This window comes from Dermacentor albipictus, chromosome 5 (assembly GCF_038994185.2).
Source record: "Dermacentor albipictus isolate Rhodes 1998 colony chromosome 5, USDA_Dalb.pri_finalv2, whole genome shotgun sequence".
Lineage (NCBI taxonomy): Eukaryota > Metazoa > Arthropoda > Arachnida > Ixodida > Ixodidae > Dermacentor > Dermacentor albipictus.
The window spans coordinates 47,766,015-47,779,724 of record NC_091825.1 but is presented as its reverse complement, the minus strand read 5'-3'; the positions used below and the strand labels follow the sequence as shown (position 1 = coordinate 47,779,724).

The 13,710-nt window shown below is 47.7% G+C and overlaps 1 long non-coding RNA gene and 1 other non-coding gene across 2 annotated transcripts; both read right to left on the bottom strand.

Moving 5' to 3' along the window:
* Positions 1-6,566: 6,566 nt before the first annotated feature.
* Positions 6,567-12,688, bottom strand: LOC135899184 (uncharacterized). The gene is made up of 2 exons (XR_010563554.2): positions 12,502-12,688; positions 6,567-6,879 (listed from the first exon to the last, which is right to left on the bottom strand). It is a non-coding gene; the product is annotated as an uncharacterized lncRNA (long non-coding RNA).
* Positions 12,689-13,250: 562 nt separating this feature from the next.
* TRNAT-CGU (transfer RNA threonine (anticodon CGU)) lies at positions 13,251-13,323 on the bottom strand. The gene has a single exon. It is a non-coding gene; the product is annotated as a tRNA-Thr (tRNA).
* Between the last annotated feature and the right edge of the window lie 387 nt (positions 13,324-13,710).

Sequence of the window (13,710 nt, the reverse complement as noted above, 5' to 3'; positions counted from 1 at the left end):
TGGATTCGTATTTGCCGTCCTGTATGTACCGGGAAACTACCGCGGCGTCCTTGCACTTCCCTGCGATGCCAGCACGGCAATCGCAGCTCCCCGCTAGGATTTGTCTGCTGTCGCCGATCTTCAAGAATCAATTTCGACTACAATTTCATGCGTCCACACCATAGATAACGAAGTAACTTACGCTGAGCTTCACGCATCTCGCTGGTGCATTACTTTTCGTTTGCGGAATAAACCTAGCAGTCCCTTCCGATCACAGCGAGTTCAACACTTCCCTCACGTCGTAGACTTGCCCCACCTCAAATAGACGACTTCCTTTCTCTAAATTCTTTTCACAAAAAAAGCTATGAAGATCTTGTAATTCCCGAAGCCCGGTTAAAATTAATATCGGCATGCTGTTTCGCGCCATCGCTACCATTTGACAGGACGCCAAAGACGCAGCGCGGGCTGCAGACGCCGTGAGTAATCCTACCACATTCGCGCAACTATTCGTCAGATGGAGCTAGGGGTCGGAAAGACAGGGCGCCGCCTAGAACTTGCAACGTGCCCATCCAGAACGAGGATCAATAGAAGAGAAATAGCTGGAACCGTGGAGGCAGTCAAGGGCATCGTGTATACGTGGAAGCGGGTAGACATCCTTCTTGGTAAAGTTGTTCAGATAACGGTAGTGAACACAGAAGCGCCACGTGCCGTCCTTCATAACCAACACCACAGGTGACGCCTAGGGAATCGATGAATGCTGAATGATGTTTTTATTGAGCATTTTGTTCACTTCATCTTGAACTGCTCGGCGTTCCAACGCAGACACTCGATACAGTCGTCGGTGAATAGGCGTAATAATAATAATATTTGGGGTTTTACGTGCCAAAACCACTTTCTGATTATGAGGCACGCCGTAGTGGGGGACTCCGGAAATTTTGACCACCTGGGGTTCTTTAACGTGCACCAAAATCTAAGCACACGGGTGTTTTCGCATTTCGCCCCCATCGAAATGCGGCCGCCGTGGCCGGGATTCGATCCCGCGACCTCGTGCTCAGCAGCCCAATACCATAGCCACTGAGCAACCACGGCGGGTAAATAGGCGTAACATCGCCAGTAATAATCCGATACTTGACCGCGAGCGTCTGGCCTAAAGGGCGATCCTCGAAGTCGAAAATATCTCGGTAGGACGAAAATACTTTGCAAAGGTGTTCTGCCTGCGCAGAGGAGAGGTCCGTCGCAACCATTTTCTTTATGTTGGTATCGGCGTCCGAGGCTGGCGCGAGTGGCCTGCGCAGCTCGCAAGAACCATCGGTTGATAACGCTGCCACATGATGGTCGTCGAGACAATCAACGTTGGCAAGGCAAATACCTTGCGGTAGAATTTGTTTTGCCAATCCAAAGTTAAATATAGGTACGCGAGTGCGGTTCGCAGTAATAGTAAGTATACTGTGAGGCACGGTAGCGTCATAATGCAGTGGAATGTCGGGCAGAGGAGTGACGAGGTACTCGCCATCACGAACTGGTGGGGAAGACAACAGGTCAATAAAGGCTATTGACTATGGCGTTAGGCGAAGAAAGCCTGTCGGGCGTAAGCGGCACTGGAGTGCGTCAGAAGGTTCTGCGAGAACCAGCAACTCAAGGCGAAGGGTACTGGAAGAGCAGTCAATAAAGGCAGAATGCGCGGAGAGAAAGTCGAGGCCGAAAATTACGTCGTGGGGGCAATGATCAATCATGGTGAAGAGGACAGGAGTGCGGCGGCCGGCGATGCTGACTCGTGCCGTACACATACCGATGATAGGCACAGTACCGCCATACGCAACGCGGACTACGCGTGCCGACTTTGGGGTGAGGAGCTTTTTGAGTCGTCGTCGTAAGGCAGCACTCATAATAGAAAGATGTGCGCCTGTATCGATGAGTGCAGTGACAAGATAGCCGTCAACGTCAACGTCAAGAATGTTTTGGTTCGTTGGTACCGTGAGCAGAGGATTTGAGGGCAGGGTCGACAACGCAGCTTCACCTCTAGAAGCTGCAGCGCCTAGTTTTCCGGCTGGGTCCGGGAGGCGATAGGCCGCGAAGAGAAGCGGAGGGGTTGGGGCGAACGAGACTGATGGCTTCGAGGTGAGGGCGAGCGGCTGTACCATAGGTTCGAAGCAGGGGCGTCAGGGGCGGTGGGTTCATGGCGTGTGGCATGTGAAACCGAAGGCCCAAAGGTGCGGGAATAGGTGGCGGCGTATGTCCGAGGAGGTGGTGGCCATTGGTTGCGGCAGTGACGAGCGCTGTGGCCGATACGACAGCAATGGAAGCAGATCGACCTGTCATCAGGGCTACGCCATTCGGACGGGTTGCGGCGAGATATGGCAGAAAAGGACTGCCGTGGAAGAGGAGGGCTGGTAGAAAACTGGGGAACGCTGGGTTGAGACATTGTACACACGGAGTTCAAGCCCATGTTCTCAAATTCCTGTCTGACTACGGCCTGAATAATCGCAATCGTGGTTGCTGGCGGATCGGGAGGCGTCGAGGCGAAAGCTGGCGAACACGCGGCTTCGAGCTCGCGGCGAACAATACGGGTGACGTCGTCACAGGTGGTAGCCTGACGTGGTCGACCCTCACATATCGACGTAGCAGCAGTGTTGGGTGGCCGCGTGATGTGGTGTGTGATACGGCGGCTCTTAGCTTGTTCAATGCGACGGCATTCTTTAATGATGGCGTCTATAGTCGATACGTTGCCGAAAGCATGCAAATTGAAAGCGTCGTCGGCGATGCCTTTTAGAACATGTGACACTTTATCGGCTTCAGACATAGCATCGTCAGTTTTGCAGCATAGAGCCAAGACGTCGAGGATGTATGAAACGTATGGCTCTGTAGATGTCTGAACACGAGACGCAAGAGCCTTTCTCGCGGCGACCTTGTGGCCAATCGGGTAACCGAACGGTTCCCGTAGCTTTTTTTTGAAATTGTCCCAACTGGTTATTTCGTCGTCATGCGTCTGGTGCCACACGCGTGGGGTGCCGCCGAGATAAAAGATGACATTGGCGAGCATAATGGTTTGGTCCCACCTGTTATTAGCGCTGGCATGTTCATATAGCTTGATCCATTCGTCAACGTCCTGTCCCTCCAGGCCAGAGAACACACCATGATCGCGATGTTGGGCAACCGTGACGATAGGAGCAGTCGGACAAGCCGAAGCCGTTGCAGAGGCGGTCTCGTCACCGGGAGGCGTGGTGACAAGCTGGGTGTACCGACCACTCCGGAGTTCCGTGGTGACGACGGGGATCGCTGACCTCCACTGGAATGTTACGTGTAGAAAGACACAGACGGAAGAGGCGAAAAGAAGGGAAGAGACTGGACTGGAGCCAGAGCGCCAGGCCGACATTCACTCGCGCCAAGGGCACAGACCCATTTCGTCGTCGTTCTCGCGGCGGCTCGTCTCTTGGGTATCTCCCGATAATATTGTAATGATATATATCATGAAAATAAGAAATTTGTTTAACTCTGGGGGGAATCGAAGCCGCGTCATGTACAAGTATACCGAGAAATTCTTGCTCCGCGCGCAGGCTTCGCGGCAGCGCCACCAGATGGTGCATCATGGTCAATGGGAATAATACACCTTGATAGTTTGACAATAGCGATACTCTCCTCAACGCGGCGCTTTTCACCTCGATTCTCCTCGCTCAGCGACTGCACGCGCTGTGCACGGCAGGCTTTTTCTCCTTGGCTGCCGCGGACGGGCCGCAGCACTCGATGGAAGCGCATGGTTTTGGGCCAGTTGCACGCCCCGGTGGTGTAGAAAGTTTTGAATAGTGGTGATAACAGCGTCGAGGATGCTGAAGGCAGCGTTTATGCGGAGGTTGGTTTCTTCGTATTAGCGTGTGAATTGGGCATACTGATGTAAAAGCAGCTTTGTGGCGAGTTCTTTTTTCTTCCATACTATTTTTTCTTCCATACTATAGGAGAGAGATATAATTTACTAGAAAGGCAGAGATGTCATCTTGAGCTAACATATTCTGGCCTGCTATAAGATTCCTTACTTTGTGCATCTGATCTTGTATTGCTTAGTTGTAGCACATCCCTCTGTCTTTGGCGTTTACTTTTTCTTGCTTGTGCGCGCGTTTTGACCGCAGGTATTATATTACACCTGCCTACTTATAATGAATACCTCGAGAATGCATCGTGCATCCATGTGTTTGTCTTCTTAATGTGAAAGTAGCTTTTGCGCTGAGGTCTCTAAACTAAATAGGATGGTTTCGCAATTTTAGTGCGAGCAAGCGTGCGCGATCACGTGAACGCACCTTGCATATTGCCTGTATCCTTGAAGAAACCAAATATTATATGTCAGCCACTCTTGCAAGCGTGGCAACCCAGTTCAAAGCAAATTCAAGAACTGATAAAACGCTATGTGGGCTAGCTAGCGCTTATCGCCCGCAATACCTTGGGCATACTTGTCATTAATTTTTTTTTCAGGGCCAGCTTTCGCTATATATAAGTAACTGACGCACACATTGAAGTATACTGGAAAGGGACCTCCTTTACAAGCCGCTGTATCGTTTTATGTAAAACAGGCAACGCGTCCTAACAAGGCTGTATCTTCGCGCAAAATTGTTCACAGCGGAGAGCAGAACGTATAGGGCTAGATTTCCGAATGAATAACAGTAGACGACGTACGAGGTAATAAAGTCCCAGCGGAATATTCAGCATACTGAGGAGAACCTTATTTTTATGAAACGTACAAACTGTCGCAGCTAAAATGCTGATGAACAGGCTGGACTAATAATAAAAACTTGCAGTAACTCCACTAGAGTTACCAAAGCATCCGTACGCATACCCCTCAGTTTCATATGTTTCAACCCCAAATTTAAGTAGACCACCACCCAAATTTTAAGTAAAGCCACCTTCAAATTTTGGTTTGACCTATTTTAAATTTCAGGTGTGCCCACCCTCAAATTTCGCTTGGTCTAGCACCAAATATTGGTTGGGCAATTCCAAATTTATGTTGATCCACCCCCAAATTTAAGTTTACCTATGCCCACAATTCAAGTTGGTTCACGCAAATTGAGGTTGGCCCACGCTATATTTATGTTAGGCCAGCCCAAACTTCAGTTCATCAACCCCTAAATTCCAAATTGACACACCCCGAATTTAAGTTGACCAACCACCGAATTTGTGTTCGCCCACACCGAACTTTAAGTTGGCCGACACCGAGATTTAAATTGGCACACCCCGAAATTTCAATTGGCTCACCCCTACTATAGGGTTCCCACCCTATAGAAGGAACGACAGCGCGAGCGGGCCTCGCGGCGGGCGTTCGGCCGAAGAACAGACGCCGCGAGAAACTCGCTCGAGAAAGGGCTCGTCGCCGACGTGCCGCTTTCGCCGTGAGAGAGTGCGAAACCGAGGTGTTACGACCACGAAGAGCTGTGGATACCGAGCTTCGCCTACAGCCCCCTCCACAGTAGTGGAACAGCGGGCGATGTTTTATATTAATCTCATTTTACGCACACATGACGGGGCGCCCCCTCCTCCTTATTGGCTGCGCTGTCACGTGTCCAAGGAGGCAAGCGCTACGCCACACGTTTAGTCAACCGGAAGCGTGAAACCGCCGTGGCGCCCGAGAAGCGGGCTCGTCTCGCACCAAAACTGAAACTTTCCGAATTTTTCTTCGTTCATTCACTTTGTTTACAGGAACCTCCCTGAGAGATTGGACGTCAATCCGAGCATTTTTTACGTGTTCGTACTATTCCCACCATCGATAATTTTTGGTACCATTTTTCGGCCAACGCGACTACGCCGATGGATTTTCACGTAATGGGACCTATTGTCACGTGGTCATGACATCAAGGAACACAGTAGCATTACTGTGAACGACAAAACTAACTTTTATTGGGCGAACCTGTGCCCCCAAAACAGGCTACACTTATAGCACAACGATAGCGTCGAACACGCTCGGCGATCGTCGAAAATCTGATCAGTGGGTCAAGCGCGTCGACTTTTATAGATCAGTCGTGGAATGTTCCAGATTAACCGATGGGACCCGCGTGCCTTCCACAAAGTTCTACACTATTCGCGTCGCGCATACATGCAATCAGATTACGCAAGTTGCGGTGAAAGACAGTGGAGGGAACCATCGATAACATTCCATAAACTTATTTTACATGCAGGCGCGTCCTGCACTGCACGATAACATTTGTTAGGCGGCCAAACCTGGTCACCCGATAAAGATAAGTACACGTGTCAATATAAAGCTTTCGCACGAATTAATAGGCAGCTTCAATAAAACACCAGTCCCACCTGTGGGCGCAGTTAATGCCACAGCTCGCGCTTGCAATTATGAAGGAAGAAGAAGTTAGATCCGCGGAGACAACAAAGTAAAGCAAGCACATCACGCGGCAATGTTTATACGTGACGTCGCGCTCGCTCCGTGATCTTATTTCTCACCCTGCGACATGTGCCTCAGAAGAAGCTTGTTTCACATTTTCTCGAAGACTTGCTCGATGGTTGGAGCACAGTAGTGCTCATCTCCGTAGAAGAGTTCAATCAGTACATTTTGCCATTGTAACTCCTACTTGATCTTTTTTTTTCAGCAGAGAAAAAAATGAAGAGATCGTTTTATTAGGGTTTTTTTGCCCGTGTTTTAGAACGGTCAGATGAGAGCCAAACTGTCCCTTCCATGTGACTTCTTCAAGATTATGGCGCTGGAATTGCATTCACTTTTTGGAACGCACTTCTGGTCCGACAGGCGACGATACAGGCCTTTGTTACAAACGCAGCCCCATGCACACTCATAAGTGCAAATATCACCGCGCTTTTCTACGTTGCATGTGTCCTCGCTGCACGGATTCCCGGGAGGTTTCACACATCCTGAATGTTCTCCCTGTTTACATTTTGGAATAGCAATCTCCCACTCTGAAAAAGAAAGAAAAGCGTAAATAAAGAAGTGCTATAAATAATTGGTGGCAATGTTTCGAAGCTGCAGAATCGGCTCACCCAAGAACTATACTGGTTCCTCAGGATGAAAGCTTCATTGCAGTTGCGCAAACATTCATCCATGTCCGGGGAGCATACTGGCTGCCACCTCCTTCGCAGATACCCTAACTGGGTAGTTACTTTTCCAGCCGAGCCACTTCTATCTGCGACCCTCTAGATATTTATCGAATAAATAACGAACCGAACTAACCAGGTAATATCGCAGCGTAATGGTATAACTCGGCGCCCAGACATGCTGGCCCGAAATTGTTACGTAGCTTACTTACTGAGTGCGATATTTTTCCCAAGAAAGCAAGTCATTACAAAACCGGTTGAGACAGCTTTCCGATCCATAAAAGTAGTGTTTCGCCGCTACCGTACAACGGCAAATTAGTGTCATGTGAAAGATAGACGATGCTGCAATTCACGAAATTTATTCGCAAAAATCTTGACAGGATATTACTATGCTTTGTAGGGGCCACAACGAAGATATGTACCACTAAAGATCATCTTCATGTTTTCTCTGTAATTCGAGAACTCACGAAAAATCTCTATTGCACAGATTGCCATCACTGAAAATTCGAAGCTTTAGGTTCAGATGACGTAAGCATACGAAGCACAAAGTAGATATACTCATTCATGCATGAACCAACTAGCCCAAGCAAAAGCTTTACTTGCACATATTTCTTCTACATTGGGCCTTCTTTTAACGAAGCTTTCGAACCGATTCTGCCATTTTGTGCGTCAACTTGACCGCCGTCTAAGCTTGTCAGTCTCGAGTAGTGTCGTATTGCTTGAGAACAAAACTGGTGCCTTTGGAAGTACAGTTTATCTTCGGCCCCTTGGAACCATCTTCTGGGCACGTCAGGCGCGTATGAAAAATACTCAAGTCCGAGTATTGGAGGCAAGTTAGATCGTTGCAAGATCGGCTGTGTGTGCTTGTTCTCGGGAAAGAACTGAAAGGGAAAACAGCAGTTTACAGCAGATGAAGTGGCTGGCAGCAACGTCCACTGAGTTTCTTTGGCATCGTGTCCTGGCGAGCCTGATATGCCGTTCAAGAAGCCTCACGATGCACGCACCGGCCAGGTCACCGTGCTAGGAGACGCAGCTCTGCCTAGACAAGTACGATGCTTTTTGGAAAAAGGACCGTAGTTGTGCCTGACACAAGGATCCCTGCGAAAAGAGTTGCTCGCCATCGTGAGAAGTGTGGCTAGCCGCGGAAAGAACCAAGAAGAAAAAGAAAGAATTGTAAGTGACGGAGTTCCTGCCTGATGGCGAGTGTTGCATCCATTCCACCGAAAAAGCCTCACCTCAGGAGGATTTCGCAGATCCTGAAGGATAACGACCTTGTAGTGAGGGCGTGTTCACTGTTATACCGAATGGTGCGTTTCGTGAAAAGGCCTTGGTTTCTATAAACTTCAAACAAATATGACTAGCTCTACAACTTTTGGGAGAAATCTATTTAGCAAGCTTGCACAAGATGGCAAAGGATGAAAAAGGGAGGTTTCTTGCGATCTTCTTCACTATGAAGACACACAAGCCTGGATGTCCGCTGCACACCATCGTTTCAGAAAGAGGAACATGGCAACGTCTTCTAAGCCGATACCTTCAAACATCTGGGAAACGTGGTGTGCGAAGATCCTATTCTGGTGCGAAGTTCTCTGGATGTGCTGAAGCATCTGGACACATTGCCATCTCACGAATACAACGCATTCTCCATTGACATTGAAGATCTGTTTCGATTCCTCAAAAAGGTCTCTTAGCGGCGATCAGGGACAAGATCCAATCAACTGGCGAAATCCACTTCCAGAATGCTGCAGCTGTAAGGGCTGCCAATTTCATTTCCTTATTAGAGTTCTACCTGAACTCAACCGCCATTTCGTTTGATGGAAATCATTATGTGCGGAAGAAAGGGATATGCATTGGATCTTCTGTAGCTCCGGCCCTTTGCGATATCTTTCTTTCTGTTGCAGTATTAAACTTCGTGATCCTAATGTAGTGTCCATTTACAGATATGTTGATGATTTCTTGGTTATTTTGAAGGATGTCCCTGAGCACGCATTATATTCTACCGTTGAGACAATCATGACTGTCTTCTCGAACCTCAACCAGGGTCTCAGGTTTACCAAGGAAATTCCGAAACGTGATCAACTGCAGTTTATGGTTATCAGGCTAGTGTTTTCAAAGAAAGGCATCTGTTGGATGTACAATCCGCGTTCTTTGAAAGGCCTGCTACCGTTTGAGAGTACCGATTCGAAGATTGCAAAGCGTACAATTGCTACAAATTATCTGTAAACTGCTTTAACTAAGTCTTGTTTCCATTTAGTGTCACGTGCAATGACTAAAACGGGCAGGCTTTCCGCCATGTGTGAGTTCAGCTGTCTGCGTAGCGATGGTCTAAAACCTCAAGCACCCGCCTCTTATGAGGGAGCCAGTTTCACGCAATTCTGGTGCGGTAATTCCGTACCTTCATAAGGTATGGCACAGCATTAGGAAAGTGGCGAGCAGGCATAATGCTTAGGTTGTCTTCTCGGCGCCTTGCAAGTTGTCTAAGCTTTGTGCCATGAACCGAGATAAACGTCCGGCTTGCTAAATTCAGCATCAGAAGTTCACTGAATGCAGGACACGTGTCGTGTACCAAATCCCTCTAAGCTGTGGACGCACCTATATCGGACAAACAGGCCGATGTTTCAATGAGCGTGTAATTGAACATTGTCCTAATCTGGGCAACAAGGAAGGGAGCTTCCTTGCAGAGCATTGCAGAGACTGCACTAATTACCGCTCTCAGTTCAAAGAAACTTAATTTTTGAAGTACCCGCCGTGGATGCTTGCTCAGTGGCTATGGTGTCGGGCTGCTGAGCACGAGGTCGCGGGACCGAATGCCGGCCACGGCGGCCGCATTTCGATAGGGGCGAAATGCGAAAACACCCGCATGCTTAGATTTAGGTCCACGTCAAAGAACCCCAGGTGGTAGAAATTTCCGGAGTCCTCCGCTACGGCGTGCGTCATAATCAGAAAGTGGCTTTGGCACGTAAAACCCCATAATGTTTTTTTTTTACTTTTTGAAGTTTGGAAAAGGCAGGTTCGAGCGGGAGATTGTGGAAGCTTATTTCGGCAAGAAAGAGGGAAACAAATGCATCAGCGGGCCGTCCATTGTGCTTAATGACAAGGAGACTCCTTCTTTAGAAGGCTCCATTTAGGCCTCATGTTAGAGTGATTTCATTTAGGTTTTTTCCGTCTTTCTTCCTTTTATTTATTTAGTTTTTATTTTATTGACGATTTGATATTAGACCCTTTATCGTTCCACTGTTCTGTCTAGATCATTGTTTGTCATATGGTTCATTTTTCGCACGGTCAGAGGTTTTATCAATTTTTTTCGGTGAGTTAATATTACATTTTTGTTTTAACGCAGACGCTGTTCTTAGACGCCCTTTCTTGATGTTTTTTCCGTGGTATTGTTTGGTCATTATTCCCATAGTCAGGTGGGTTTTGTCACTGACTGGTCCTTAGGCGTATGAATGATGTTAAGTGTTGGATGGTTTGACAGTGAAGCGTAGACGGTACTCGTTAGGACTCGTTTTTTCTTCCCGTTATCCTGGTAATGCCTGTGATCGATGAACTGCTTCCCGAGCTCCTCCACGTGTGGTTCTTGTTTGCTAATTTGATTTTTTCTGTCAGATACGATTCCTAGGTGGTGGATGAATTGCAGTATTTTACTTCTAATGTTTCGTGTGTGACTCGGCTTGATTGACCTACATAAGGCAGGCTTGTTGCGGAAATAAACTTAGTTGTGAGTGGTGTCGGTCCTGTCGTTTGTGTTCTTCTTCAGTCCTGGTCTATTGCGCCTTGCTTTTTACTCATTAAAGTAGATATGTTTAGAGTCGTAAATTTCTCGGTGTCCTGGGAACCATCGACGATGCCATGCTTAACATGGAGCTACAGACGTACGGCTTGGTCAATACGCTGGCCTGGGAGGCCACCTAAAAACAACGGCTGCTTATAGTTCCTCCTACTACGTACGGAATAATCGAGGCGCCCTTCTTGATCGAAACAGCACTTCCTGCGGCCTGGGATCATCTCAACACCGTACCTCAAATTCTTCCTTGTCAACCATCACAACTTCAACAGTCCTAAGCGCTACTTCTATCCTTCAAGGCCACTAAAGAGAAACACTAAACGAATGTAGACTGAAAAAACAGACTTTCAAAATTTTCCTTCCGTTATTTTCGCCACTTAGGACGCTTATTAGAGCAAAAAATTTTCAATGCCGCATTTTTTAATGTGCAAGTATTCCTACGCCAAGCCAACAAGGAAACGTGTTTGACCGTCACGTAAGACGATATTTTTCAAGACAGGACCCGCAGCAGCGAATGAATTGACCTTCCTGCTGCCTCTCGCTTCAACATGAACTAAGCGGCATGAACACAGCGCACACGAAGCTATCAGCACTCCGTGAAGAGCGTCCCCATCGAAGATCCCTTTTAAGATAGGGCCGCGCGGCCGCGTCATACGCAGCCACCGTCAGAGAACAGTTGATAACGGTTGATAATGGTTCACACCGAGATGAGGCAGCGTCATCGATCACGTCTACTCACGAGGTCAACCAAAGTGACACTGTTCAGTTACGTCACATGCTACAGCACACATCGGCCAGTGCTCATCTTCCACGGAGCAGCGGCACCATCCAAATACGCCATTGTACGACATGAGTGCACGTTGCTACTACTCGCCGCTTCGTCGTCTCATGCTGCTCTCAGTTAACATTTCGTTATTGTAACCACGCTTCTCAATCTCACCACTTTTCCTGTTGTTTCACGTAACTATACCAAACACAGCAACATACGACGACAAAATAGCAGGTGATTAGTAGCAAACGCTTACGCAAAATTCAGATAACTCCCACATGAGATTCAGCGTGTACTTATTTTTTAATTTCGTGCCGAACCCCCAAAAGCGGTTTGGTAATTGGGGGAGCTGAGGCACAGTGAAAGTTCATGAAGTTTGCTAAGTTTAGTCGGTAACTATTTCATGTTAACATTTAGTCCATCTTTACCGACAGAAAAATTGACTAGGCAAGAGCCGACGCCATCAAAATCCATGGCATCACGGCGAGCTAGTGCTCGCCGTGATGCCACAAGCTTTGCTTGGCGTTTACGCTCCATTCCGCTCGCGCAGCAGCTCAGCGGGATCGCAAGTGTGCTTATAGTGTGCACGTGCTCAACGCTCATGCCAGCAGCGGAAGAACGCTCTCCTGCCTCCACTTCACAAAGTCATTTTTCCAGCAACCGCGTCTCGGGGGGCACTTTAACGCTCTGCGCATGCGCCGTCGATGCCGGGAACGCTGCACGGTGGCGCCGACGGCGTAAATGCGCCTCCACTGTGTGCATAATTGCAGTCCCAAGAACAGACAATGCCACCCCCTCCCCCCCCCTGAACGTCCAATCTTCGCTGATCCAGGCCCTAAATTGAGGTCCTCTCCTGACAGCGCAAGCAATAGCCACAAAGTAACCTTCCCTCAGCACATTTTCGTGCGCATTTCGTATTGGTACCTTTTCCACGTACCTTCTTCATCAGCAGTACTCATGGCGACGATAACCGCTAAGAGAATCCACGTAGAATAGAGTGGCCACGTCATCGACGCCATTTCTTGCTGTCTCTGTCAAAGCAGCGATGGTCAAATCTCCCCGAGCGCTGACGAAGGCTTGACATACAAAGCGTGCGGCACCGAAGCTGCTTGACTTCAGGTATACTACATTCTTCACAGCTTGCGATTCTTGCTGTCATTGCTGTTGTTCTCCCTACTATTTTTGCCTCATCTCTAACGGTGATAGTCAGTAAAAGCGGAGTCTCGTTGAGCTGTCCATTGTGATGGTACTAACGTTATAGATCGATGCTATATTGTCAGACGCAAACGTGACGAAAGCTTTTCTTGTCTGCAGCAGAATTTCAAGGGCCTCTGTTTTGTTCCTCCGACATTGGTGGAAAAAGGCGCATTTTGTTTGCAAAGCGTAGTTAGCGTTACATCGATGTTTGAGGCTTCTCGGACTCTCTTATGTTCTAGTGCAATATCAATTATACGGACGCTCGCAGGTCGCATATATCTACGCACACAAACACACACACACACACACACACAGATATATATATATATATATATATATATATATATATATATATATATATATATATATATATATATTAAAGCCAACAAACAATGACACCAAGGAAGACATCAGAAAAATAATTTCTAATAATTAGTAGAACCAAACAAACGATACATTATTGCCAATGAAAGGATATGAAAAACAAGTTGCCGCAGGTGGGGAACGATCCCGCGTCTTCGCATTACGTGTGCGATGCTCTAACCGATTGAGCTACCGCGGCGCCGTTTCCCCATTCACTTTTCTTGTGTATTTATGTGTCACTACTGCACCTAACCTTGGGAGTAACGTGGGATCGTTTCCCACTTGCGGCAAGTTGTTTTTCACCCCCGTTCAGTGCCATTAATTTATCATTTCTTTAATTCAATGCATCAGCGGAAGTAATTTCCTTTATGTTTTCATTGGTGTCCTTTGTAGGCTTATCATGATATGATTAATAATAGAATCAGGCCCCTCAGTTAACCCCATTTCCTCTCGTTTTCAAATGTGTATATACATGGATTTATACACGAGAGAAGAACGCAAAACGAGGGGCACGAATTTCGGTAATCATCACCATCACTGCGACGGCGTCGTACAGCTGTCGTCATGCCTCCACGCTGATCGGTAA